Below are 26,768 nucleotides of genomic sequence, written 5' to 3'. Positions count from 1 at the left end.
TTCCTGACATGGACAGAGGTGGCAGCAGAGAGCACTGTGTCAGACTGGAGAGGACACACTACTTCCTGTAGGACATACAGCAGCTGGTAAGTACTGAAAGACTTGAGATTTTTAAATAGTAGTAAATTACAAATCTGTATAACTTTCTGAAACCAGTTGATTTGAAAGAGAAAGATTTTTTTTGCCAGAGTGACCCTTTAAATACACAGGGGGAGAGTTATCAAACATGGTGTAAAGTGAAACTGGCTCAGTTGCCCCTAGCAACCAGATTCCAAAGAGTATGAGGAATGAAAGGTGGAATCTGATTGGTTGCTAGGGGCAACTGAGCCAGTATCACTTTACACCATGTTTGATCAATCTCCCCCACTGTATATAGTTTAAAGGATAAGAGGCGTTTTGATAAAGTTTTATGTAGACCTAAGGTCCAGGCCAAATTGCTGAAAAGGCTCAGTTGAGGATAGACATCAATTACATACAGTGCAGAGTTTCAGTTAAAGGGGTGCTCCAGCGTGGGGGCACTTTTTGGGGGGGACCAGGGAGGAGGTGGCTGAAATAAAAGACGTCCACTCACCTGAAGGAGGCGGGATCCGTTTGAAGTCCGCTCGGATCCCGCCTCCTTTACTGAGTGGCTGAGCGGCCCTGAGACGTAGCGTCTCAGGCGGCGTCAGACACCAGAAAGCGGCCTGGAACCGGGGACCGGAGCGCCGCGATGAGTGACCCGCCGCTGGAACCGAGGAGGTGAGTGGACGTCTTTTATTTCAGCCACCTCCTCCCCGATCCCCCCCAAAAAGTGTCCCCCATGCTGGAGCACCCCTTTAAGTTATCCTTCACCTGGGCAAGAGTCCTAAACACTAGGCAAGGTGGAATAGCTTGCCGGTGCCGTACCTTCCCCTTCTTAGTAGGGGTATAAAGAGAAGCAAACCCTTTATTGGCAGTGTAATGTGTATGTGGGCCTCAGTTTGTTCTCAGAGGGATAAGCTGATGCCAAAGCTGTCTGATTGCAACTTCACATCTCTTCCTCATATGGAACACAGGAACATTTGGCCATGCCAAACCTTTATATGTATGGAGAGGATGATCATTTGTTCTGACATTTATTGAAAGTGTATAGGCATCTTAAAGGGGTATTCCACTCATATACAATACATTTTGAATCATCCCCCCTCCCTGGAGTCTAACAATTTGTTCCATACTTGTTATAACCCTTTCTGTCTCCTTTCCACAGTTTTGAGCGGATGCTTTCTGCTGAAGGCACAGAAAACTGTGGGAGAGCTGTTCTCTCCGCCTCTCCCTCCTCCCTTTGCCAGCTGTCTCTGTACTCTGTAATGCCTGGAGGGTTAATCTGAGGTCAAGTTGCTGGTGACCTCACTGTGATTAACCCTCCCGGCTTCACAGAGTGCAGATAAAGCCTGCCAGGGACTTGTTTACATCAGTCATCTTGGAAGGAAGGGGAGAGGAGGGGAAGACAGAGAGCAAAGCTCACACACAGTTTTTTGTGTCTTCAATAGAAAGCAGCAGCTCAGAACTGGAGGAAGGAGACTGAATAGATAATAACAAGTATGGAACAAATTGTTAGTCTCCAGGAAGGGGGGGATGATTCAACATGTATTTTACCTGACCGGAATACTCCTTTTAAATTGATGCTCCTAATGGCCGTCATACAACCTTAAATAACTATTGGCCAAATGTTCATTCGAACTATTGTTATCTCTACTAACCTCCCCATACATATGAACGTTCGTCACAGCTGCATGTTCCTGTGTTCTCTATGGGGAGGAAAAAGCCATAACCAGACTGCTCTAGCTTATCCCTCCAAGAACAAAAGGGTCCGGTGGGAAATATCCAGCTCAAGGGCCCAAGCCCTTATCCCCAACATTACTTCTCTGTAGGTCAGTGATGGGGAACCTTCGGCCCTCTAGCTGTTGCAAAACTACAATTCCCATCATGCCTGGACAGCCTTTGTTTGCATGATTGTAGTTTTGCAACAGCTGGAGGGCCGGAGGTTCCCCACTCCTGATGTAGATGATCTCCCCAGTATGGGACTCTACATTAGGTCACCTCTACTAGATGTACATAGACGGCCCGGCGTACATAGCCCTGTCTGGTCATTTTTACGATCTCGTTTTCGTGCAAAACAAATAATCCCGATAATAGTTTGTCTGCAAAACAAAGGGAAGATAAGAAATCTTGGTACCTTACAAGTAGCCAAATTACCCCATTATGTAATGAATATTACCAAATGCAACAAATTAACAAATCCAATTTCCCACTTTAAAGTGTTTCTATCAGCGGCATAGCGCGGCGATCGCACTAAAGTTAATAAGACTTTAATCTACGGAATAATTAACTACAATTGCGGCTGATAACAATACAAATACATATTTTTGTGGCTTCGTGGTGCATAAAATGAACAATTACCAAAGTTTGCTAATCCTATATGAATATGTATTCGGAAGAAGATACTAAAGGAAGACACAAAATCGAAATTTTTATACAGTCTTTTTTTCCCTAAAAAATCCCGGTCATTGGAAGAGTTAAAGGGGTACTCAGGCGAAAATCTTTTTCTTTTAAATCCACTGTATTCAGTAAGTTATATTTGTATTATATATATACAGATATATATATATATATATATATATATATATATATATATATATATATAGTATTATTTCTATTTAAAAATCTTAAGTCTTTCAGTACTGCTGTATGCCCTGCAGGAAGGGGTGCATTTTTTCCAGTCTGACGCAGTGCTCTCTGCTGCCACCTCTGTCCATGTCAGGAACTGTCCAGAGCAGCAGCAAATCCCCATAGAAAATCTCTCCTAATTTGGACAGTTCCTGTCATGAACAGAGGTGGCAGCAGAGAGCATTGTGTCAGACTGGAAAGAATACAGCATTTGCTGCATGAGACACAGTAGCTGATAAGTGCTGGAAGACCTAAAGTGTTACTGTCGTTAAATTTTTTTTTGCAGAAATCAATAATACAGGCGTTTTTAAGAAACTTTGTAATTGGGTTTATTAGCTAAAAAATGCATTTTTATCATGAAAACTCTCCCCCCTGTCTTCATTGTTCTCTATGGAGAGGGGAGGGGTGGAGTGAGATGATGCACAATACCAGGACAACAAAGAGTTAATTTACAGCTACATCCCCGGCTATCTACTCTGAAGTCAGCACTGACCTCTCTGACTTCTGAATATCTTCTTTCACACAGTTCCCACTGTGTAATCCTTTGTTCTCTGCTCTCTGCTGCCGACTAATCTCCATCCTCCCCCCTCTATAGAACAGACGGGGCCCGACAGACGTAAAACAGTCGTGATTTCCTGATAATGAGCAGTGGATGAGCGAGAGGAGGGAGGGGGGACCTAGGGAAAGTCTTCTTGAATGCAGATAATGGCATATTTGCCTAATAAACCCAATTACAAAGTTTCTTAAAATCGCCTGGACTATTGATTTCTGCAAAAAAAAAAAAAAAAAAAGAAAGGACAGTGACACTTTAAAATACAAATTTATATAACTGTCTGTAACGAGTTGATTTTAAAGGAAAAGATTTCTGCCGGAGTATCCCTTTAATTTTGCATTTGCAGGGTTTGGATGATGCATAGTGAAAGTTTGGTGGCTTGTAGGTAAGAGCTAGAAAATGGGCATCCTGGAACCAGTGCCTTTTTGCCACCTTCTTAAGTTGTTGCTGCGTCCGTGAATTCCACTCAGGAATGAAATAAATTAGAAAAAAAATAGTCTAAACAAGTCATGGAGAGGTAAGCCTACACAAGAAATGAGTCAGTGTTAACATCCATCCACCGGCGGCTCAAGTCACCTTCCTCTTCCAGAATAAATGCATTATCTGCTAGAAGCATTCCAAGGAACCAGCCTCAGCACCAGATGCTTCCCGGCTCTCAGACACCCTGGCTCCAGACTCATGTTACCACGGAGGGTGCCTGAGTCCGGATTCCTGTTCTTCATACTCCACAGTCATCATCTGTAAGTAAGGGCCCTATTCCACCGGACGATTATCGTTTGCATAATCGTTAACAATTAACGATCTCAAACGACCACTATTGCGAAAGACCTGAAAATGTTCACTCATTTCCATGGAACGATAATCGTTACTTATGATCGTAATTGCGATCGTTTTTCTTCGCTATTTATTCGCTATTGCGTTCGTATCTATTGCGAACGACCGAACGACGTCTTATTCAATGCGAACGATTTGCGAACGAGCAACGATAAAAATAGGTCCAGGTCTTATAAAGCGATCAACGATTTCTCGTTTGGTCGTTAATCGTTAACTGCATTTCAACCGAACAATTATCATTTAGATTCGAACGATAATCTGAACGATAATTGTCTGATGGAATAGGGCCCTAAGGGTCTGTTTACATTAATGCATGTATTTTTTAGCTGTGCAGCAAAAAAGTTTGCAGTCGTTTTACATGATGCAATTAATCGAGTGGCCGGGCCACACGAACGGTCCTTGTATCGTTTGAGTGGCAATGGAAACTGATAGTACATATATGCCTATATCCGTGCTGTTAGTTTCTAGGTCACACAAACAGTGCATACTTACCATCCACATGCTGTGTGATCTGGCAGCTGCTGTATCTTCAGGCTCCTCTGGATGTCAATCATTGTGGAGGTGGTGGCCTAAAGAGCAGGACGTGAGAGCCGGATCACACAGCAGTGCAGAAGGCAAGTATGCACTGCTTGTGTGATCTGGAAACTGACAGCACGGATATGCACAGGGAGATTTGTAGCCAATAGCAATAAATTTTAAAGCCAGTTCAAAAGATGTGACCAGCTAAAAGTCAGGGGTTTTCCCCGTCCCCAGCTGATCGCTGTCACTTTTACATTATCAGCCGGAGGAGCGTTTCTAGCAACATTCCTGGCCGATAATCAGCCTGTGTAAATGGCCCTTTAGCCTGGATTATAGGGCAGGTAAAAGGAATAAGTGCCCTGGAAGCCTCAGACTTTCTAGACAAAGGCCAAACTATAGATGTTCGGAAGGGGTCCCAGAGGTCATGTAAGCTTACACCACTCTCGCACAATGTACATAGAACTTATTTTTCCATGTGTTGTGACATGACTTAAAGTTGTAGAGTGTAAGTACCGGGCCCTGCAGGCCACCTCAACTATAAAAGCAGTAGTGCCATCTAGCTGCTGACATTTCAGTCGCTTTGGTTACCAGTCTCCTTGTTCATGGATCTAGTCTTCTACCCATGAAAAATCTGATTTCCTTTAGCTGATCTAAAAAATTTCCACCATGAGGCTATGTTCACACTACGTAAAATAACGGCCGTTGTCCGCGCCGCAAAACTACGGCCCTGAAAAATGAACATGTTGATTATTTCCGGCCGGTAATACTGCAACAACGGCCATGGATTTCAATGCGGCCGCGAACGTAAAATTTATATCTGCCGAATTAAACTTGATTTTGATGTAAAAAAAATTTCCGAGTGGTTTCTCGGGCTGGGCGCAGTATTTAAAGTAAATGACCTGTTTCATCCCGTTTATAATCATGCTAGGAATCAAAATTAAACAACGGCCGTAGTTTCACGACTAGCCCAGTACGATCGTAATTCTACGGCCGTAGTTTTGGTCGCAAAAGTCCGGCCGGTGAAAACAACGGCCGTTATTTTACGTAGTGTGAACATAGCCTGATGGTGTAGACACCCAAAAAATGATTATTGTTATTACTTTATTTTAGCATTTATGCTACCTGATGAAAGGATGACAGAGAAGACCTGGCCCTTGTGATTTGAGAACCCCCCCAAACACTGTAGTATAATAGTTATATGTATACATTGTATAGCAGTGTTATCAGAGGATATATTGATCGCTGTTTCTTGGTCTTACATGAGCGTTGTATGGCGGTATTTACCCTGCATGGTGTGGCACTGCTGCTTAGGCGGTATAGTATACTGTGTTTGTGCATAGAGTGCACTGTGTTGGATTGTTTTGCAGCAACAATCAGGGACATGCCAAAAGTTGGAGTCTGCTGAGACCCCCGCAGATGAGGAGAATGAGAAGGGAGAGGCGTGTGGTAGCATATTTCACTCCCCAGCTAACAGCAACCTACATCTAGGCAGCTCAGTTATAAGTCTATGAGGCCGCTGGATGATTGACATTAAGGAGGTGATGCTCCTTCTCCAGATGAGACCCTGAACAATCAGAACATCTCCCTTCGAGATTTTTCCTTTATGGCAGATATGCTCTTATAAAACCCTGCTCTACCCACATGTTTTCCTTGTGTAACCTTCCTATTTTCCATATTTTACATACAGCTGACTGGGAACAACCTCCATCTTCTGCCACACTCTGTGTGGAGTTTCCACCTTCCATTGCTATATCTGCAACTCTTTGGTATGGGCCATGTTTTCTATTAACCCAAAGCTCAAAAAGTTCTCTAGGCGTTTTCCCTTTTACCTGCATAATAATTTAAAATTTTAGGCTATGTTCCCACACAGTATTTTTGCTCAGTATTTTACAATCAAAATTAGGAGTGGATTGAAAACACAGAAAGGCTATGTTCACACACTGTATCAGACCAGCCGTTCTGTGACCCCGGCCGGGTAACGGAACGGCCGGTCTGTGCCCGTATCATCGCGACCGGTACTTAAGTACAAAAAAATATCCCATAGTCTAGGTGACAACCCGGTGGGAGCTCTAACGGTGGCCATATTGGTTGCCGCTCTACAAATAATGGATGTAAGAAACAGAGGCAGAAGACTTTTCAACAGACTGAAGAAAAAGAACTTGCTCTACAGTGCCACCTACTGTTGATAGCCCCCATTACATTCAAAGTCCAACCCTCAAAGAGCCTTAAAACATGATTGGGGATTGGGAAAGAAATATGAAGGAAAAGAACTTGCTCTACGGTGCCACCTATTGGAGGTAGCTTCCCTTACCTCTCCAAGAGCCTTGAAACATGATTGGGGATTGGGAAAGGAATATGAAGGAAAAGAACTTGCTCTATGGTGCCACCTATTGGAGGTAGCTTCCTTACCTCTCCAAGAGCCTTAAAACATGATTAGGGATTATACCTTATGTTAATGGAGATGAGCGATCCTCAAACACCCTCAGGTTCGTCCAAACCCGAACGCTCAGCATTTCATTACTGGTGGCTGAAGAAGTTAGATGCCTTAGGACTGCATCCAACTTCTTCAGCCACCGGTAATCAAATACAGAGCGTTCAGGATGAGGTTCGCTCATTTCTATATGTCAATTGATAGAAGAAAGGGACTACTGAAATACTGAGACACCTTCTTATATACATGATTATTTCTAAGGTTGTGCATCTAGTTTTTTGTGCTGACACAAAGCTGTAGCCTATAGGGGTCTTACATCCAGACTCTCCTGGAGTGATGATGCCATCCCCATCGCTCTTGGGTCAGTCTAAACTTAACACATTACATCTTCTATATGAATTACGCGGCCGGCAGACTCCCACCGAGGCCGCCGTAATTGCAGACATATTTTATACCTTGACAGTCACCTAGCTGGTATAGAAGTCTACAGAACGCCGTCAGAGGATGACAGATATGTAAAACATTGGATATCATTCATCATCTGATGTAATGCAATCCTAAGCAGTTATCTGCTGGGCCCTACATATGTTTTCAATTACCTTTTACTATAAAATATCACAGATCGCTTATTGATCACTTAATGGACGCTGATAGGTATAATCTGTGCCCAGGGACAGGGACGCTATCAATGTCAGGCTGTTCTGGGCCGCTGTCAGAGCGTACTGGGCATACTGGGTAAAAATGTTCTATACTTGTCTCTCTAAGAGTGGGGTAGGCAGGGGGTCCACACTGACTGTTGCCCAAATACATCTTAGATTGATCAGACCCCTACCAAATGCTAGAACCAGGGGGGAGCGCATCCTTTACGCATCTGCCTGTCTCACTGCTAGAGATAGACTTCTATAGTTCCATAGACTTCTATAGTTCCATAGACTTCTATAGTTCCATAGACTTCTATAGTCTGTCTCCTTCCATGAGGATAGAGCTGGAAGACAGCACCCTGAGCTGGTAAACCCCAACCGATTAAATTAAAACCTTTTGCCTTGTCTCTAGGACAGTGCACATTGATGGTTGCCATACAAGGTAAATATTGGCCAAACCCATCGACCGTAGGGGGTCTTCTGGACGTTCTAATGTGTATAGGGGCGTACCAATCATCCCCTTATAGACATATGTCAGTAAAAAGAATTGTAGGGTATGTGGAAATGCACAACATTTCAATGCTAAACATTCAGCCGAAAGCTATTTAAAGTGTTGGGCTCAATTGTCACTACTGGTGGGAGAACCATAGGATTTAAAGGGGAACTATCAGCAGCTTATAGGAATCTAACTGGCTGATATCTCCCTATAGCACCAGGGTAAGTTTTTTCCCTTCATCCTCTGCGCTGTCTTCCGAATATTAGCAGTGTAGTTATTATGTTAATGAGGCATTTTGGTGCACTGGGGGCGGGGCTACCACCCTCAGTGTGCTGATTTGTCCTGCCCCATGTAATAAATACTAGTTCGGTTGGTGCACTGAGGGAGGTAGCATGTATTAAAGAGACTTATCTTCATCCTCAGCGCCCTGTGCCCTATAGGGAGATATAGATGCTTCTAACCTGCTGATAGTTTCTATAATTTTCAATTTTATAATTGATAACATCTTATCTTCATATGACAAGCCACGCCCTCCTATATTAAACCACACCCACACAGGATAGGCCCCTCCCTTCTATTGAACAACCATAGCCCTGTGCAGTTTACATTGATACCACATAGTAGATGTCTCCTATCCCATGACGCCTCTTCCTCCTGAGGGTGTCTTCCTCCTCTTTTTGTTACAGCGGAAAAGAAAAGGTTGAAAAGAGAAGAAATGTGGCGATGTGGATGAGTAAGGCGTCGGTTTGTTCGCTGGAGGCTCGGCGCGGCTCTCCGCCGGTACAGTACATACAGTAAGCATCTCTCTGCAGCACAGACACAATTACAGGTTACCTTCTGCACGGAGGCGTGACGTTCTTGGCAATGTTATGACTCGACTTAATGGGATAACTGCGCCTCTTACAAGACTCATGAAATGTTACTCCACTTAATACACTAAAGGGGTTCAAAACCTTCTCAACACTTCTGCTTAACCTGCAGAGCTCTCACCTGCGCCATAAGGATTGCAGGGAATACGTCTTTTTTTCTAGCTTCTCCTTCCAGACTCAGTCACACATCAGGACTGCCTTAAAGAGTTATCAAGGAAATATTTTGACCTTCAGAAGTAATAAAAAAATAAAAATAAACTCTTAGCTGCCACTGATTCCTCGCTGACGCTGTTCTGATGGTGCCGGTCCTGGTGTTCAGAGTATATTGTCCTCTGGACACAGAGGTGATATGAATCAGCAATAGGGACACTGACTAATGTGTGACTGAGTAGGCACTTCCTATATGTTGGGACTGAAAAATAGATGTTAAGAGAAGAGGGACTGGTACTGTCAGAACAGCGTCAGCGAGGGATCAGTGGCAGGTGAGTATGTGCTTTTTTATTTACTCCTGCCACCCTGGGCAGATTTATATGTTAAAGTATTTCTCCAGACACCTCTATTAAATTCAGTCTTCACATCATGTTTTGCCTCTACATTTAGCATGTATTTTGGGAAAGCTATTGACGTACAAGCTAAATGTGTCCATAGTGGCCCATTGTGAGGGACGTATGGACTATACTCATCTATACCTTGAAAACTGGTTAACAGATACCATATAAGATCAACTTATCAGCTGCTGTATGTCCTGCAGGAACTGGTGTATTCTTTCCAGTGCTCTCTGCTGCCACCTCTGTCCATGCCAGGAACTGTCCAAAGCAGAAGAGGTTTTTTATAGGGATTTGCTACAGCTGTGGACAGTTCCTGACATGGACAGAGGTGGCAGCAGAGAGCACTGAAAAGAATACACCACTACCTTGGGAACACTTCTTGAGACAGAGATGCAGGGGCATCTCCTCTTTCTGAGCTCCCTGCTGAGTGGCCGTAGTGTAGATAGTCGACCAGGCGGCCGTCAGCAGTATCACCACCCTGCAGGGATCTCTGGAAAACTGGATCCACAGAAAGCTCTAAAGATGACCATATATGGGCAGTTACTATATATAGACTATCCATATATGGCGTCTGTGGGCAGTTACATCATCAGGGCTTCCTTTGGGGAGCTGACAGCCTGACAGAAGGAGTGCTATTGCAGTGGGATAGATTGCAGCCTTCTATGGGAGTCCTCCGGAGGTATATCACCAGCATAGGTGTGAATAGAAGCTAAATTGTAAAATGGGAGGAGCTACAGAGAGGGGGCGGGGCTTTGTATTTTTATGAAGCCTGGGTAACTTTGTGATTAAATGATTACCTTTCATAGTCATGCTAACTCAATGGTTTGAGACCCATGGCTTAGATCTGTCTGGTTGTCAGGTCAGAATCCACAATGTAGGAAACCTGCACAATTCTAAATCTAGCTTAGGGCCTAGAATAGAGGAGAAATCCTTGTACTAATATGAGAAGAGCAATGTGTGACTGTGCTCCCCATAACAGATTACTGCAGACTTCCTTGGATCTTCTCCCTCATCTTACCTGCTCGCACCAACGTCCCCCAGGGACTCTCACAGAGCTGCTCTCCAGCTGCCGCTTCTCCCCATCTCTATAGATGGATATTGCACCTGTCTAATCTGCAGCAATGATTAAACCAATGCGCCGTCTACTCACATATTCATCTACAGGATGAACAGTATATCAGTGACACAAGCAGATTACCCCTCCTTGCTATTTTGTATACTCAGCTACTATGTAGTCCTATGTGTCTCCATGGTAACAGACTACAAATGAATCCTTGTAATGTGTCAGATTCTAAAGTTATTGCTTCTATTTCATTTAGAGAGGAATGCGGGTGAGTATAGAGTGTCAGACAGTCATCCATGATAGCAGAAACATCTGTCTGCATAGGAGCTGTGTGCACAAAACGGGAGGAGATTATTCATCTTGGTTTCATTTAATTTGTCGCCTTATGTGATTGATGGGGGTCCAGCTGCCAGGGCATAGTATAATGAAGACTCATGGCTACACATAGTCTGCAGTGTTGTTCACTGACAACAAGCAGAGATGTTGACAAGTTTTGTAGAATGGAATCACAAATTGGCAGATTTACTGTTACATAGGTAATTTGGTCAAAAGTCTCACATCACATATATGTTCTATCTATCTATCTATCTATCTATCTATCTATCTCCTATCTATCTATCTATCTATCTATCTATCTATCTATCTATCTATCTATCTATCTCCTATCTATCTATCTATCTTCTATCTATCTATCTCCTATCTATCTATCTATCTATCTATCTATCTATCTATCTATCTATCTATCTATCTCCGATCTATCTATCTATCTATCTATCTATCTCCTATCTATCTATCTATCTATCTATCTATTATCTATCTATCTATCTATCTATCTCCTATCTATCTATCTATCTATCTATCTATCTATCTATCTATCTATCTCCTATCTATCTATCTATCTTCTATCTATCTATCTCCTATCTATCTATCTATCTATCTATCTATCTATCTATCTATCTCCTATCTATCTATCTATCTATCTATCTCCGATCTATCTATCTATCTATCTATCTATCTATCTCCTATCTATCTATCTATCTATCTATCTATTATCTATCTATCTCCTATCTATCTATCTATCTATCTATCTATCTATCTCCTATCTATCTATCTATCTATCTATCTATCTCCTATCTATCTATCTATCTATCTATCTATCTATCTATCTATCTATCTATCTATCTATCTATCTCCTATCTATCTATCTATCTATCTCCTATCTATCTATCTATCTCCTATCTATCTATCTATCTATCTATCTATCTATCTATCTATCAGTATCTATCTATCTATCTATCTATCTATCTATCTCCTATCTATCTATCTATCTATCTATCTATCTCCTATCTATCTATCTATCTATCTATCTATCTATCTATCTATCTATCAGTATCTATCTATCTATCTATCTATCTATCTATCTATCTCCTATCTATCTCCTATCTATCTATCTCCTATCTATCTATCTATCTATCTATCTATCTATCTATCTATCTCCTATCTATCTATCTATCTATCTCCTATCTATCTATCTATCTATCTATCTATCTATCTATCTATCTATCTCCTATCTATCTATCTATCTCCTATCTATCTATCTATCTATCTATCTATCTATCTATCTATCTATCTATCTATCTATCAGTATCTATCTATCTATCTATCTATCTCCTATCTATCTATCTATCTATCTCCTATCTATCTATCTATCTATCTATCTATCTATCTATCTATCTATCTATCTATCTATCTATCTCCTATCTATCTCCTATCTATCTATCTATCTATCTATCTATCTATCTATCTCCTATCTATCTATCTCCTATCTATCTATCTATCTATCTATCTATCTATCTATCTATTATCTATCTATCACCATCATCATCCTGCCATATATTATCTATCCTCGGACATGTAATAGCCAATGATGATAGAAATAAATGATCCTGTACCCATCTACATAATGTTATTGATGCAGATCAGTGTACAGCGCTGCAGACTATGTTGGTGCTCTATATACCATACAATGATAATATGGCAGCAGGGCTGTGGCGCCCCTGACCCCCACGTCTTTGGTGTTTCTCCGTCTCGCTGTCCTTTTTGTCAGCGTCCTATGTTTAGTATGCACACAGCATATCAGGATGTGAATGAATTCCTCGGAACAGTCTGTCTCCATGGGCACAGTCTGCACAGCTGTAGCATATGGGATATGTTTGTGCAGCGTCCGTGTGTGTGTGTGTGTGCGCGCTTGTGTACATGTGTTTGCTGAATTCCCCGGCTGCCCGTGACGTGCGCTGCAGAGTTTCAGCGCCTCGCTGCTCACATGGATCTGACATGTGACACCGCGGAGTTAAGAATTAACTCATGTCCCATTTTTCGAAGCAGGATGACCGAATATGAAGAGGAGAATCGATGGCTGCCGATGGCGTTTATCACGGACAGATGTTTCTCAGCGATTATGCTACGGCTGTGATTATAAGGCTGGAAATCCTTGGAAGAAATGTAGAATGCTGTATAAAAGCACAAGACGTGTGTGTATGTGTGTGTGTGTGTGTGGGGGGGGGGGGGTAAGGAACATCTTAAAGGGGTATTCCAGTGACATTTTATTTTCTTTCATATCTATTGCTGTCAGAAAGTGCCAGAAATTTTTCATTTACTTGTATTAAAAAATCTCCAGTCTTTCAGTGCTTATCAGCTGCTGTATGTCGTGCAGGAAGTGATGTATTCTTTCCAGTCTGGAGAGCAGGAGAGGTTTTCTATAGGGATTTGCTACTACTCTAAACAGTTTCAAATCAGCTGGTTTCAGAAAGTTATGTAGATTTGTAAGTTACTTCTATTTAAAAATCTCCATTCTTCCAGTACTTATCAGCTGCTTTATGTCCTGCAGGAAGTGATGTATTCTTTCCAGTCCGACACAGTGCTCTCTGCTGCCACCTCTGTCCATGTCAGGAACTGTCCAGAGCAGGAGAGGTTTTCTATGGGGATTTGCTACTACTCTAAACAGTTCCTGACATGGACAGAGGTGGCGGCAGAGAGCACTGTGTCATACTGTGGTCCTTTATATGGTTATTTATAATATACTTTAGAGTAGTGTAGGGGTTTACACCCTTTCAGCTTCATTTAACTAAGTGTCTCCGCCTCCGCCGCATTTTGACATCATTTGTCTAAGCATATAAAAGTTGCTCATTGTGGTGTTATATTTGCCATGAATATGGGACTTGACCCTGAAACGCGTCGGAGTGTTGTTTTTATTGTTATCTGCAAATTTGAATATGCTTTGGAAATAAAGACTTTTTTGGGGAATTTTTTACAAAAATGTCATTGGAGCTGTGATTCCCTTTAGCATTGGATCGCCAATCTGTAGACAGGGTTCTCCCCAATAAGAATGAATAACCCTCCTCCTCTCCTGTGCCCTTTTACACAGCCTGATGCAGCACCGCAACAGAGAGCCAATCAGCCAGATGGGAGCTTGTTTGCAGAGTCATTAGAAGACTCCACCAATCGTGTAATTGGCTGGAAAATGAGCACTTTCTCTTTGAGGCTATGTTCACACTATGTACGTTTCGTAATAATTGATTTGCAACAACGGCTGCGATTACTATGGAACTTATGTAGTGCTGCCGTCTATGGAATCTACTACTATGTGTATACACTCCGTCTGGGATTCCATGTGGCGCCGCAAGAAACTTACATGTCATTGAATAGCAGCCACAGGAGACATGTCAGTGCACACAGTGGAGGGTGCGGCTTCGGCCACACGCTCCATTGTGTGTAGCGATGAGTTAGGATTCGAGCGCATACTGATGCACCCGCATCTCAATTCATCAGAAATAGAGATCATCCGACTGGTACTGCAGTACCGGCTGGGATGATCCTCTCTGACACTGGCCATTCCATGACCTGGTTGGGTCACGGTACGGCCGGTGTCTTACGCCTTGTGAACATGGCCTGAGAATGGATGATTATCGGCATTGAATCTTCCTGCCTACCCTAAGGCATCTCTCCAGCCAATAGTGTTGCGGTCTAGGGTTAGAAACTCCAAAACAGCTGTTTATAAATGAGTGACTCTTCCTTTCTTATTCTCTTTACTTTCTCTTTCTTATTAGTTGACCTAATTTGCATATATTTTTCCCCCATAGAGCATTGCCTGATAAATAAGTCTCCCTTGACCTCAGGCTCTCCTCAATGAGAATCAGTAAGACAACTAAGACATCTTTTTAGCTGACTCGCACCCTACTCTGTTCTGTAGAGTGTCAAGAACCCCAAAACAGCTGTCTATGGATGGCTGGCTCTTCCTTTTGGAGGAGAATCTGGGTTCTTCCTTCTTGAATAGACCTAATTTGCATATTTTTTTCCCATAGAGCCTTGCTTGATAAATAAGTCTCCCTAAACCTCAGGCTCTTCTCGATAAGATTCAGTAATACCCTAAGCTATACATCTAAAAGATATCTTTCAAGCCGACCAGCACCCTGCTCCAAACAGCTCTCATCAGATGGGTGACTCTCCCTTTTGGTTGACTTTTCTTCTTTATTGAGGAGAGGTAATTTGCATATTTTTTCCCCCATGGTTCATTGCCTGAAAATACTTCTCTATATACCATATGGGTGTCTTCAATTAGAATCAGTATCTCTCCTGAATGGTAGCGTAGAACTAAAAATGTAACTTTATTGCATAGATCACTATGGGGGAGATTTATCAGAGGGTGTAAAATATAGACTGGTGTAAACTGCCCATAGTAACCAATCACAGCTCAGCTTTCAGCTCTGGTAACATGAAAGCTTAGCAAATTTGTCTCCTGATATGCTGCTCTTTACCTCCTATTGTTGACAGCTCATTGTCTAGGTTACCAACCACCACTCTGCTCTAAAAGCAGTAGTCTGGATATATATATATATATATATATATATATATATATATATATATATGGTAGGTCTGGTCTGGGGTATGTATACATGTAGGACTGGGGTCTTCCTATAGGGGGTCTGGTCTTGAATGCATATACAATAAGGTTTGATCTGGTGTCACCTCAAAGCTTAACAGTTTCACCTTCTGCGCCCGTATCCGAATTCCCCGCTGCTCACAATGGAGCGTGCGGCCGGAGCTGCACGCTCCATTTTTTGCACTGACATGTCAGTTTTTTGCAGTGCCGCTAGGGATCCTGGCCGAAGTGTATACTATGGGGGAGATTTATCAATCTGGTGTAAAGTAGAATTGTCTTAGTCGCCCCTAGCAACCAATCAGATTCCACCTTTCTTTCCTCACAGATTCTTTGAAAAATGAAAGGTGGAATCTGATTGGTTGCTAGGGGCAACTAAGACAATACTACTTTACACCATGTTTGATAAATCTCCCCCTATGTGTATACACTCCGGCCAGGATTCCCTCAGCTGCAGCACAATGTAAGTTCTGAAGTAATCACGGCTGTTTTTGCAACACTGGCCGTGATTACTACAGAACTTACGTTGTGTGAACATAGCCTGAATTGTTACGTATTCAATGTACAGCACTTCTCCCTATAGCTCCAAAGGATTGTGTCAGTCTACACTGCAGCTCTTGCATTCTATTCATGATCCTAGAGCAGGGGTAGGGAACCTTGGCCCTCCAGCTGTTGCAAAACTACAACTCCCATCATGCCTGGACAGCCAAAGCTAAAGCTTTGGCTGTCCAGGCATGATGGGAGTTGTAGTTTTGCAACAGTTGGAGAGCCAAGGTTCCCTACTCCTGCCCTAGAGCCTCAGGATGTTGAATGTTGTGGTATATGGATTCACGGGAGGACTGGTAAAAATGAAATTTAATATGATAGCCACAATTGCTTAATGGTAAATTCAGGATGTAAGAATGAACTGAACATCAATGGTTGTTTGAGATTACAAAACACGGCCTTTCTGTTGTCCCAGGAACCGCACCACCGTTGTTCATAGACCATGTCTGGTGTTGCATCTAATCCCCATTCATATGCATCAAACTGCAATACCAGACACAACCCATAGACAAGAGGGGCGCTGTTTCTGGAAAAGACATTTGTTGCAATCAGATACAACCCTTAAAACTCGGATCCACCTCTCAGTTATATCAATCTCATCTGAGTTCCCCTTTAAATAATACAAGGAAACCTCAATTTAGTAAACAGGCGCGTCATGATTTTAATCTCCGGCATTAGCCGGGGGCTGTTCCTACAGTCCTGTGGTTGGAAAGATAAATATACCTTGGATGTTTCCACCTTCTCTAAATTGGGACACACGTTATTGCCCCTCCCAATGAAGTTGCACAAGAAGTTGTTTTTGCTTCTCAAAAACATCTGGTCCCTACAGGCAGATCCTGACTTTTTGCTGGTGGGGGGGTCTAAAAAGTGTGTATATGGGAGCTATAGGACACCCCCCATTATGCATATGAGGGAAATAGATCAGTCATATAAACCTTTTTATACTGCCTACACTGTCTCTTAAAACCAAGTAACCATAGCGTAAAACACTAAAATTCTGTCTGCCTTTAGTCACCTCTAGAGGGAGCTTATGAGCTAACTGCATACTGATTTATAATGAAAATCAATCTATAAATTGTATCACTAATTTTTCAAGCTTCTATTGTTGGAGAATGTGGATAGCAAGAATATTATCATTGACTTTGATATAAAGATATAGGAGAAGAATATTGAGTGAGATTTGGTGGATGGGGGGGGGGGGGGCATAGCATCATAGCATGTAGTATCTGAACCCCAATGCAAAATCAGTAATAGAGTCCCCACCTATCATGTGTCTTCCTGTGAGGCAGAGAGACCATAGCTATGCCCCTGATAAATGCCAAAAAAATTTCTATTTTATTTTGAGACATTTCTGAGACATTTACACCAAATCCAAATGTCATCATAATTGCAGATGGCAAAGCGTATTTCTCTTTCATTGCCGCCTCTCTGGTCTCCATGTTTGTCAGCTGTTTAGAGAGCGTATCCCCCCGTAGGTGAGGAGAGGCCACTAATGGACGCTCATTACCTGGGATAATGAACATGTGCGCTCCTCATACCTGGGGATTCTAAGCAGAGCTGCTATTTTGTTCCCATGGCCCTTCACCTTGAAACAGGTATCCAAGCAACTGCCTCATAGGGAATTAGCTCCAGACGGCAGCCCAGGCACAACATGTTATCTATGTTTTACTATAGTTCTGGTTTCACCTCCTGCATTACAATCTGAGGACGAGCGTTACGCTGCATCTAGGGAGCTGTAGTGTAAAGAGACCTGGAGAAGACAGAGGATGTACTAGATTCTCCTTTATTTTAATGGTAGTTCACAAAAAAAAAATTCTTTAAAATAAACTGGTCCCAGCAAGTGCCAGAGAGTTGTAATTGACATCTATTAAAAAATCTCAAGTCTTCCAGTACTTATCAGCTGCTGTATGTCCTGCAGTAAGTGGTGTATTTTTTCCAGTCGGACACAGGGCTCTCTGCCGCCACCTCTGTCCATGACAGGAACTGTCCAGAGCAGGAGCAAATCCCCATAGAAAACCTCTCCTGACTCCAGACTGGAAAGAATATGCCACTTACTGCAGGACATACAGCAGCTGATAGGTACTGGAAGACTTGAATTTTTTTAAATAGAAGTATCAGGCACTTTATTGCTCCATTTGATTTGAAAAAGCAAATTAAAAACAGTGAACTATCCCTTTAACATATTAGAATCAAGATCTCTCCTTGCTGTCAGTGAATGGAAACAACAAGAAGAACATGCCTTGACCCAGCTCTGCTTGCACCATTGTAGCAATGCTGGAAATCTTTGATTTTACAAGGAACAAGTAACATTTTTGAATATTGGAGAAAAAATTACAAAAACCTCAATATGTGAACAAGACCCTAATCTTAAGCTGGGTTCACACATAGGATTTGGGGCAGCATTCTTATTCAAGACCAGGAGTAGAACTGTATAATAGTAAAACTATCATGGAAAGTCTTGCACATTTTTCTGTATTTTTGACCCCCTCCTGGTTTTGGCTAAAAATTCTATTCAAAATGCTATGTGAACCCCGCCCTACACTCATTCACAAGTTTATACCTACCCTGATATCACTTTTTCAATTCCATGACCCATGATTAAGAACACTTGCATGCATCTGAAATGCATCGGTGACATAATGCATTAGTAACCATTCTCTCTCTCTGCTATATATAGTACTGTACTGTGTAACTCATCCGCACAGTGCAGCCTGTTCAGTCCAGTGCACTTTCTCTGGCACTACGTCATGGCAAAGCAGAGAGGAGTATGTGCTGTGCTGTGATTGGCCAGAGAAGTAAGGAAAAGGAAGTCCATGTATAAGTACTACTGGTCAACAGCCCAGCTCTGGTTAAAATGTAGATAATAGCTGTGCATCATGAAGGGGGCTAAATAACTGCAGTGGAGGAGCACTAACATCATCACGCCACCACTGTGAAGGGTTAATGTTACAAAACCATGCAGGTTTTGGCCTAAATACAGACCAAAATACTATGTGTGAACTCAGTCTAATTCCTATTGACAAGTTTGCACCTACTCTAATATCAATGTTTCTATATAATTTCCATGAACCCTGACTAAGAGGGCTTACATGCATCAGAAACCTGTCGGTGCATTCTGGTCTTTTAAAATGGATCAATGAAGCATTGAAAATATTATTTGGTCCTGGAGGCGGGATCTCATGTTTCTACTTAATAACAGCAAGGTGGAATCATCACCAAATGTTTAAAGGGAATCCTGTGACCAAGACAATGTTCCTGCCATCATGTTATAGAGCAGGAAGAACTGAGCAGATTGATATATATGTTTGTGGGAAAAAATTTAGTGTAATTTGTAACATATTGAGTGAAATCCCTGCTCATTCTGTGATAAGGAGTCCAGTGGGCGGAGTTACTCAATGTACTGGACTCTTTAGCATGCAAACATCTCAATCAATAAATTACAAGTTATACCGAATCTTTTCCCATAATGATATATATCACTCCGCTCAGCTCCTCCTGCTCTATAACATGATGCTGATAGCTTAGGTAGCACTTTCATGGTGTACAGTTCCTTTAAATCTACTTATAATATGGAATAATGCAATCCCTTTGATTGACATATCAGGTACTGAGCTCTGCTCCGTTCACAACCAAAGCTGCGGCCAGAACTCGGCTGGAGATTTCCTGTATAATCAGCCTTGATGGCGTATTTGATCCAATTCTTTACTTTACCTTCTAAGATCAATGGCGCCTGAAGTCATAGAACTTAAAGGGACACTTTTGGCGCATCTCGTGATCGTCGCATTTCATTGTTCTTCTTAGAATGATATCATAGAAATTTTTTTTGTTGTTTTAGGCTATGTTCAACATACTTTTTATGAAAAGAGCGGCCGTTTTTTTTTCCATTTACACAACGGCCATTGTTTCACACAATGTATTGAACAACGGCCGTCGAAGTAACAATCATGTCAATTATTTCCGGACGTTGTCCATAGACTTCAGGAGAATTTTAATTTAAAACAGACGTTGTTTTGAGTGCCAAATAACGGCCGTTGTTTAATAGTTTGTGTGAACATAGCCTTATGCTGCATTTTTGATGCAATGTTTGTAAACCATCAGGTTAAAAAAAATCGCAGTGGAAAAAAAAAAAAATCTAAAGGAGACTGTGAGAAATAAGTGGAGAGGGATAATCAGCTCGCCGAAATCTGTGTCATAGACTGAAAGCTCAAAAGATGAGACGGTATCAGCACAAAGCTTCCTGAACATGATTGTAATGGGAAAGGGAGATTTCTGGTCGGTAATGAAGGATTTGCTGCTCTCTAGTGTCGGATATTGGGCACAGCGGGAGAATTATTCCCCTGCCGTTCTGGATGGGAAGATGGCTGATAGAATAATCCCCTGCTTTACAGTAATTTCATCTTATATTGGCGCTCATGGGTTTTTTTTTTGTAATTGAATTCTGCTTTCCGTGACTACTTGCTGAGCTATTGGGAAGGAGCAGACATGCAGGGTAAAGCATGGAGGATGGATAGAGCAAGATGATATATTGTAAGAAGGAGTAAGGTTACAATGGGGAAGAACATATTCTTCACTAAAGCTGAAGTAATTAAATATAGAGCGCACTGCTGCCCCCTATAGGTTTTCCTGTAATATTGGAAGGCACTGATTATCTTTCTCTACTACAACTAGGCTTAAAGTCTCACTGTCGTTTACATTTTTTTTGCAGAAATCAATAATACAGGCGATTTTAAGAAACTTTGTAATTGGGTTTATTAGCCGAAAATGCATTTTTATCATGAAAAAGCAGTTTGAATCTCTCCCCCCTGTCTTCATGGTTCTCTTATGGAGAGGGGAGGGGTGGAGGGAGATGAGGCACCAAAACAGGACAACAAAGAGTTAATTTACAGCTACATCACCGGGCTATCTCCTCTTACAGTCAGCACTGACCTTTTAGAACTCTGAATACGGCTTTCACACAGTTCCCGCTGTGTAATCCTTTGTTCTCTGCTGGTGACTAATCTCCCTCCTCCCCCCTCCCCTCTCCATAGAAGAGACAGGACCCGACTGATGTAAGAGTCAAGATTTCCTGATAATGAGCAGTGGATGAGAGAGAGGAGGGGCTGGGGAAAGTCTTTTTGAATGCAGATAATGGCCTATTTGCCTAATAAACCCAATTACAAAGTTTCTTAAAATCGCCTGTACTATTGATTTCTGGGGGGGGGGGGGGGGGGGGGGAGGGGGAACAACATTGACACGTTAAAACTAAGCTGCGATCTACTGTTCTGTCTGTGATTATATGCACAGCATTATAGTGAAAAGAGACAGCAGTAAATAGAGAAGACAATAGATGAAGCTCACAGCTCAGCCTCCGCCTACCCTGTGCAATGAGCATGTTCAGTAATGTTTACCATTCATGTCAGTGGGACAGCTCCTTTCTATCATTGCTTATGTCTATGGGGTTTGCTGTATCTTGAAATGCTGTTAAAACATTTCAGACAAGATGGCTGCCTCCAAAATTGCTTTGGTTGTTAGATCTAATGAATGTAAACCTGTCTGGGACACACTGTCCTGACTTAAACAGACAACTAGTGTAATGCTTCCCTTCTCCTGTGGTGGCGCTGCAGAGAAGCTGAACACTGCCAGGTCACAGCTGATCGCTGGAGCACTTTGGGATCTGTGTATTGTCAAGAAATTATGGGCTACTCTAACAATGTGCTTTAGCTGTAAGGGGGCACTTACTATAGGCCCATCAACCAAGTTTCCTGAAAAAATTTACATTTTAAAGGGGTACTCCGCGAAAATGTTTTTATTTCAAATCAACTGGTGTCAAAAAGTTACACAGGTTTGTAAATTACTGCTATTAAAAAAAACAACTTTAAGTCTAGTTCTTATCAGCTGCTGCATGTCCTACAGCAAGTGGTGTATTCTTTCCAATCTGACACAGTGCTCTCTGCTGCCACCTCTGTCCATGTCAGGAACTGTCCAGAGCAGGGGAGGTTTTCTATGGGGATTTGCTGCTGCTCTGGACAGTTCCTGACATGGACAGAGGTGGAAGCAGAGAGCACTGTGTCAGACTGGAAAGAATACACCACTTCCTGCAGGACATCCAGCAGCTGATAAGTACTGGAATCTTTTTTCTTTTTTTTTTTTTATAGAACTAAATTAGAAATTTATAGAACTTTGCTTTGAAAGAAAAAACATTTGCCGGAGTACCGCTTTAAGTCTTACAATGGGTGAGAAGAGGTCAAGGTCACATTATGACATAATCAACTAGAGAGGAGCTTGTTGTAACTATATATATATATATATATATATATATATATATATATTATATAGGGGTACATATATATATATACATATATATATATATATATATATATACCCCTACTCCCCCATAGTATATCTCCCCATAGTATATGGTAAAGAGGGTGGATTCTCCTTTTGTTGTCCTTAGAATCTTTGTGTCATGCCCCGCCCCCCGGGGCCCTGCCCTAAGCATAACACCATAAAAGCCTTCCTTTAAGTATTATTGTCCCAATTACTATTATTATGATGTGCCATTTTACTTTTATGTTCCCCTCACTTTCCCCTTAATGGTTCTTTTTTTTTATTATGTACCTTTGCGAGCCGTTTAGGGAAACCAATTTCATCTTTTATTTTATGTCGCTATTCCTCCTTTACCATATTTCCGATACGGCGTACGGTATATTTATCTCATAATGCGGCGCATAGCTGGGAGCAGTTACATCACACAAAAAATCCTCAATCTGCACTAAATAGCTATGAAATTTCAATGAAATCCAATAAAAAGCTGCTGTAGTGTGTATAACGCTGAGATGACAGCTCAGCCCCGGCTCTGCCTTCACTCATTAAGGAAGAGTGCATTAGAAAGTTCTTTATTACACTGTATACTATTATTATTATCCTCCTCTCCTTGTCATCATTCCCCATCAGTGTGCAATATACGTGGAAATGAAGTGGAAATCATTGCCGTATTGTTTCTCATCTACGTTACAATCTGTAATTATATGTTACCAAACACCAGACAGACGGCTGATAGGGAATAATAGGCTAATATCAGTCTGATGCGTTATATAGATATACAGCTAATATCAGCTATAAGAATAAGAGGCTTTGCCCTGTCCAGGCCTGGACTTTACAAGACCTCCACCCACCAAGATCCTTTAAGTCAGGGATGGGGAACCTTCGGCTCTGCAGCTGTTGCAAAACTACAATTCCCATCATGCCTGGACAGCCGAAGGCTGTCCAGGCATGATGGGAGTTGTAGTTTTGCAACAGCTGGAGGACCGAAGATTCCCCATCCCTGCTTTAAGTCTTTATTGATTGGACTTGTTTCAGCACAGAATTGTGTTGAGAACTGGATTGGTTAAAAGTCGCAGAGGTGGTGGTGGTCGTAGATGTGACCATGTTAAAGGGAATCTGTAACTAGGTTTATTCCACAGTAAACTAGTGACAGAAATGCTGAACAGATCGGTGTATTACTTACATCATTCTGTTCAGCCGTTCTCCTAATATGCAGGAGAATAGTATTCTTGCCACACCCCTCCCCCCGCTCTCCAGCTGCTGATTGACAGTTAACTGCCTATACACAGCATAGATAGATAACTGCCAATCAGCAGCTGGTGGGCGGAGTTTTATGCTTCTCATGAATATCCAGGACTACTGGGCTCATGCACATAATGGAGAGGACTACTTATTGTTCATGTTATTCAGGAGGATATCTCTGGATCAGCTGCACAGAGCAATGTAAGTGACACCTCATTCTGTTCAGCTTCTCTGTCACTAGTTTATGGTATCCTTGCATATTACAGCCTAAGGCTATGTTCACACTACGTATATTTCAGTCAGTATTGTGGTCCTCATATTGCAACCAAAACCAGGAGTGGATTAAAAGCACAGAAAGGATCTGTTCACACAATGGTGAAATTGAGTGGATGGCCGCCATATAACAGTAAATAACGGCCATTATTTCAATATAACAGCCGTTGTTTTAAAATAACAGCAAATATTTGCCATTAAATGCTGGCCATCCACTCAATTTCACATTGTGTGAACAGATCCTTTCTGTGTTTTCAATCCACTCCTGGTTTTGGCTGCAATATGAGGACCACAATACTGACTGAAATATACGTAGTGTGAACCCAGCCTAGACCTGCTGACAGAGTCTATTTAAGGTTGGCTGCTTATGTCTGACCTAATAAAAATTCATTACATGGAGCTAAGTGCAGCAGCACTGACAGGAGCAGAGGTGTCTGCTTAGAGGTCAAAGGAGTAAAGCCATAAACAAGTGGCTGCACTGACAGGAGCAGAGAAGAACTTCGAGAGTGTTAACTCCTTCTTCCACATTTGTCAGGATGCTATATGTAGCTACAACCTATGATATATATATATATATATATATATATATATATATATATATATATATACAGTATATTATATATTCTATAGAGTCATTACATACAAAGTGAACTTTTTCAAGGGTTTATTTCTCTTAAAGTTGATGATTATGGATTACAGCTAAGAAAAATACAGTAAAAAAGTCTGTATTTCAGAAAATTTGAATAATTAACCCAAAACACCTGCAGTGGCTTCCTAAGTGTTATAAAAGGTCCCTTAGTCTGGTTCAGTATGCAACACAATGGTGTAGACTGCTGACTTGACAGATGTCCAGAAGGCAGACCTTTACACCCTCCACTGGGAGGGTAAGCCACAAAAGTTCATTGCTAAAGAAGCTGGCTGTTCTCAGAGTGCTGTATCAAAGCATATTACTGAAAAGTAGAGTGGAAGGAAAAAGTGTGGTAGAAAAAGGTGCACAAGCAACCGAGAGAAGCGCAGTCTTAGGCTATGGTCACACTACGTAAAATAACGGCCTAATACGATCGTACGGGCAAGTGGTGAAACTACGGCCATTGTTTAATTTTGATTCCTAGCATGTTTATAAGCAGGATGAAACAGGTCATTTACTTTAAATACTGCGCCCAGCCCGAGAAACACAGGACTAGCCAGATATCCCTCCAGGAAGGACCACCTAGCCAGAATCCTGCTCCACACTGATGAGGGGCAACACCCTGAAACAGCTGTCTGTGGATGGACACCTGGCCTTGTTTTTTCCCTTGTCATTACATTTACTTAAAGGGCCACTTAATATGGTGGTTTTGGTGGTTTCCCTGCAGGAGCCACCCCTTGGCTGGGTCCTTCCCGGAGGAATATTTGGCTACTTCTGTTTTTTGAGACTCTTAAAAAAGGCTCCACAGGCTCTTCTTCTGCATATTCATGTTTCCCAGGGGGCAATGCACCTAGATTTTACTGCATTGAGCACTTTAACCAGCAGCCAGCAGTGTTATCGTTTGGCTGGTCTCCCTGAGATCAGTGATCTGTTTCTTTTATGGCTTTACTAGACATTGCTCCCACCTAGCCAGAATCATGCTCCACACTGATGAGGGGCAACATCCCAAAACAGCTGTTTGTGGATAGACACCTGGCCTTGGTTTTTCCCTTGTCATTACATTGCCATTTAGGGCCACTTAATATGGTGGTTTTGGTGGTTTCCCTACAGGAGCCGCCCCTTGGCTATGTCCTTCCCGGAGGGATATCTGGCTAGTCCTGTGTTTTGAGACTGTTAAATGAGGCTCCATGGGCTCTTCTTCTGCATCTTCTCTATGTACACGACTTTCAGAGGGGCTTCAATATTAGACTCCAAAACTCTTGAAGTTGAAGAGCCCATTTAGTGGTTGAAGGAGCAGACTCTTAATGCGGTAAAACCATATCATTTGCCACTTATTAGCTACCTTCCCTTTGGTCCAAGTTTTCCAGAATAAATTTCCAGCCTTGACGCTTTTCTATTAAATACACGTGAGCGAGACGTTCTTTGTGCGGGAAAATAATAATATTTTATTGTATTTGATCCAGTAAAAGGATAATCAGCGGAAAGCTGTACAATCACGTTGGAGCCCTATGGATAGTTCTCGGAGGGCGCTGAATAGTTTTTCTTTAAAGTGAAATTATACGCCATCGGAATCATTTAGCCGTAATTAATTAACGACCTTCAAACAATCAGTTGTCTTCCCGGCCTCCATTTGTTCTGTTGAATTGAACAGACGTGCCCCAATTATCCCATACTCCACAAGTCATTTCATCACACAACAGAAAGGGGCTGCTAATGAAGGGTTCTTATGGGTTTCACTTCAGTGTAATTAAACACCTTTTAATCACCGCTAACACCGGCCACACAGGTCGACATGTTACTGAGCGCTACAATCTGATACGTACAGTCCATACAGCATCCAGCTGCACTGTTATACTAGCATGGTCCTATACCCCCAAGGAACACATCCTGTACTAACCTTGAATGAATACATCCTGTATTATACCCCAGAGCTGCACTCACTATTCTGCTGGTGGGGTCACTGTGTACATACATTACATTACTTATCCTGTACTAACCTTGAGTGAATACATCCTGTATTATACCCCAGAGCTGCACTCACTATTCTGCTGGTGGGGTCACTGTGTACATACATTACATTACTGATGCTGAGTTACATCCTGTATTATACTCCAGAGCTGCACTCACTATTCTGCTAGTGGGGTCACTGCATTGTCTAAATACTTTACACTCCTTCTGTTGCACTAATCTCATGTTGCAAT

The 26,768-nt window shown here is 42.0% G+C and overlaps 1 protein-coding gene across 5 annotated transcripts in view; it reads left to right on the top strand.

Annotated features, from left to right (window-relative positions):
• The window catches only part of LDB1 (LIM domain binding 1), a 136,099-nt gene that overhangs the window by 40,446 nt on the left and 68,885 nt on the right, over positions 1-26,768 (top strand). The window lies entirely within an intron of this gene.

This window comes from Dendropsophus ebraccatus, chromosome 8 (genome assembly GCF_027789765.1).
Source record: "Dendropsophus ebraccatus isolate aDenEbr1 chromosome 8, aDenEbr1.pat, whole genome shotgun sequence".
NCBI classification, from domain to species: domain Eukaryota; kingdom Metazoa; phylum Chordata; class Amphibia; order Anura; family Hylidae; genus Dendropsophus; species Dendropsophus ebraccatus.
The sequence above is the reverse complement of the archived record's forward strand: the minus strand, read 5'-3'. Positions and strand labels throughout refer to the sequence as shown.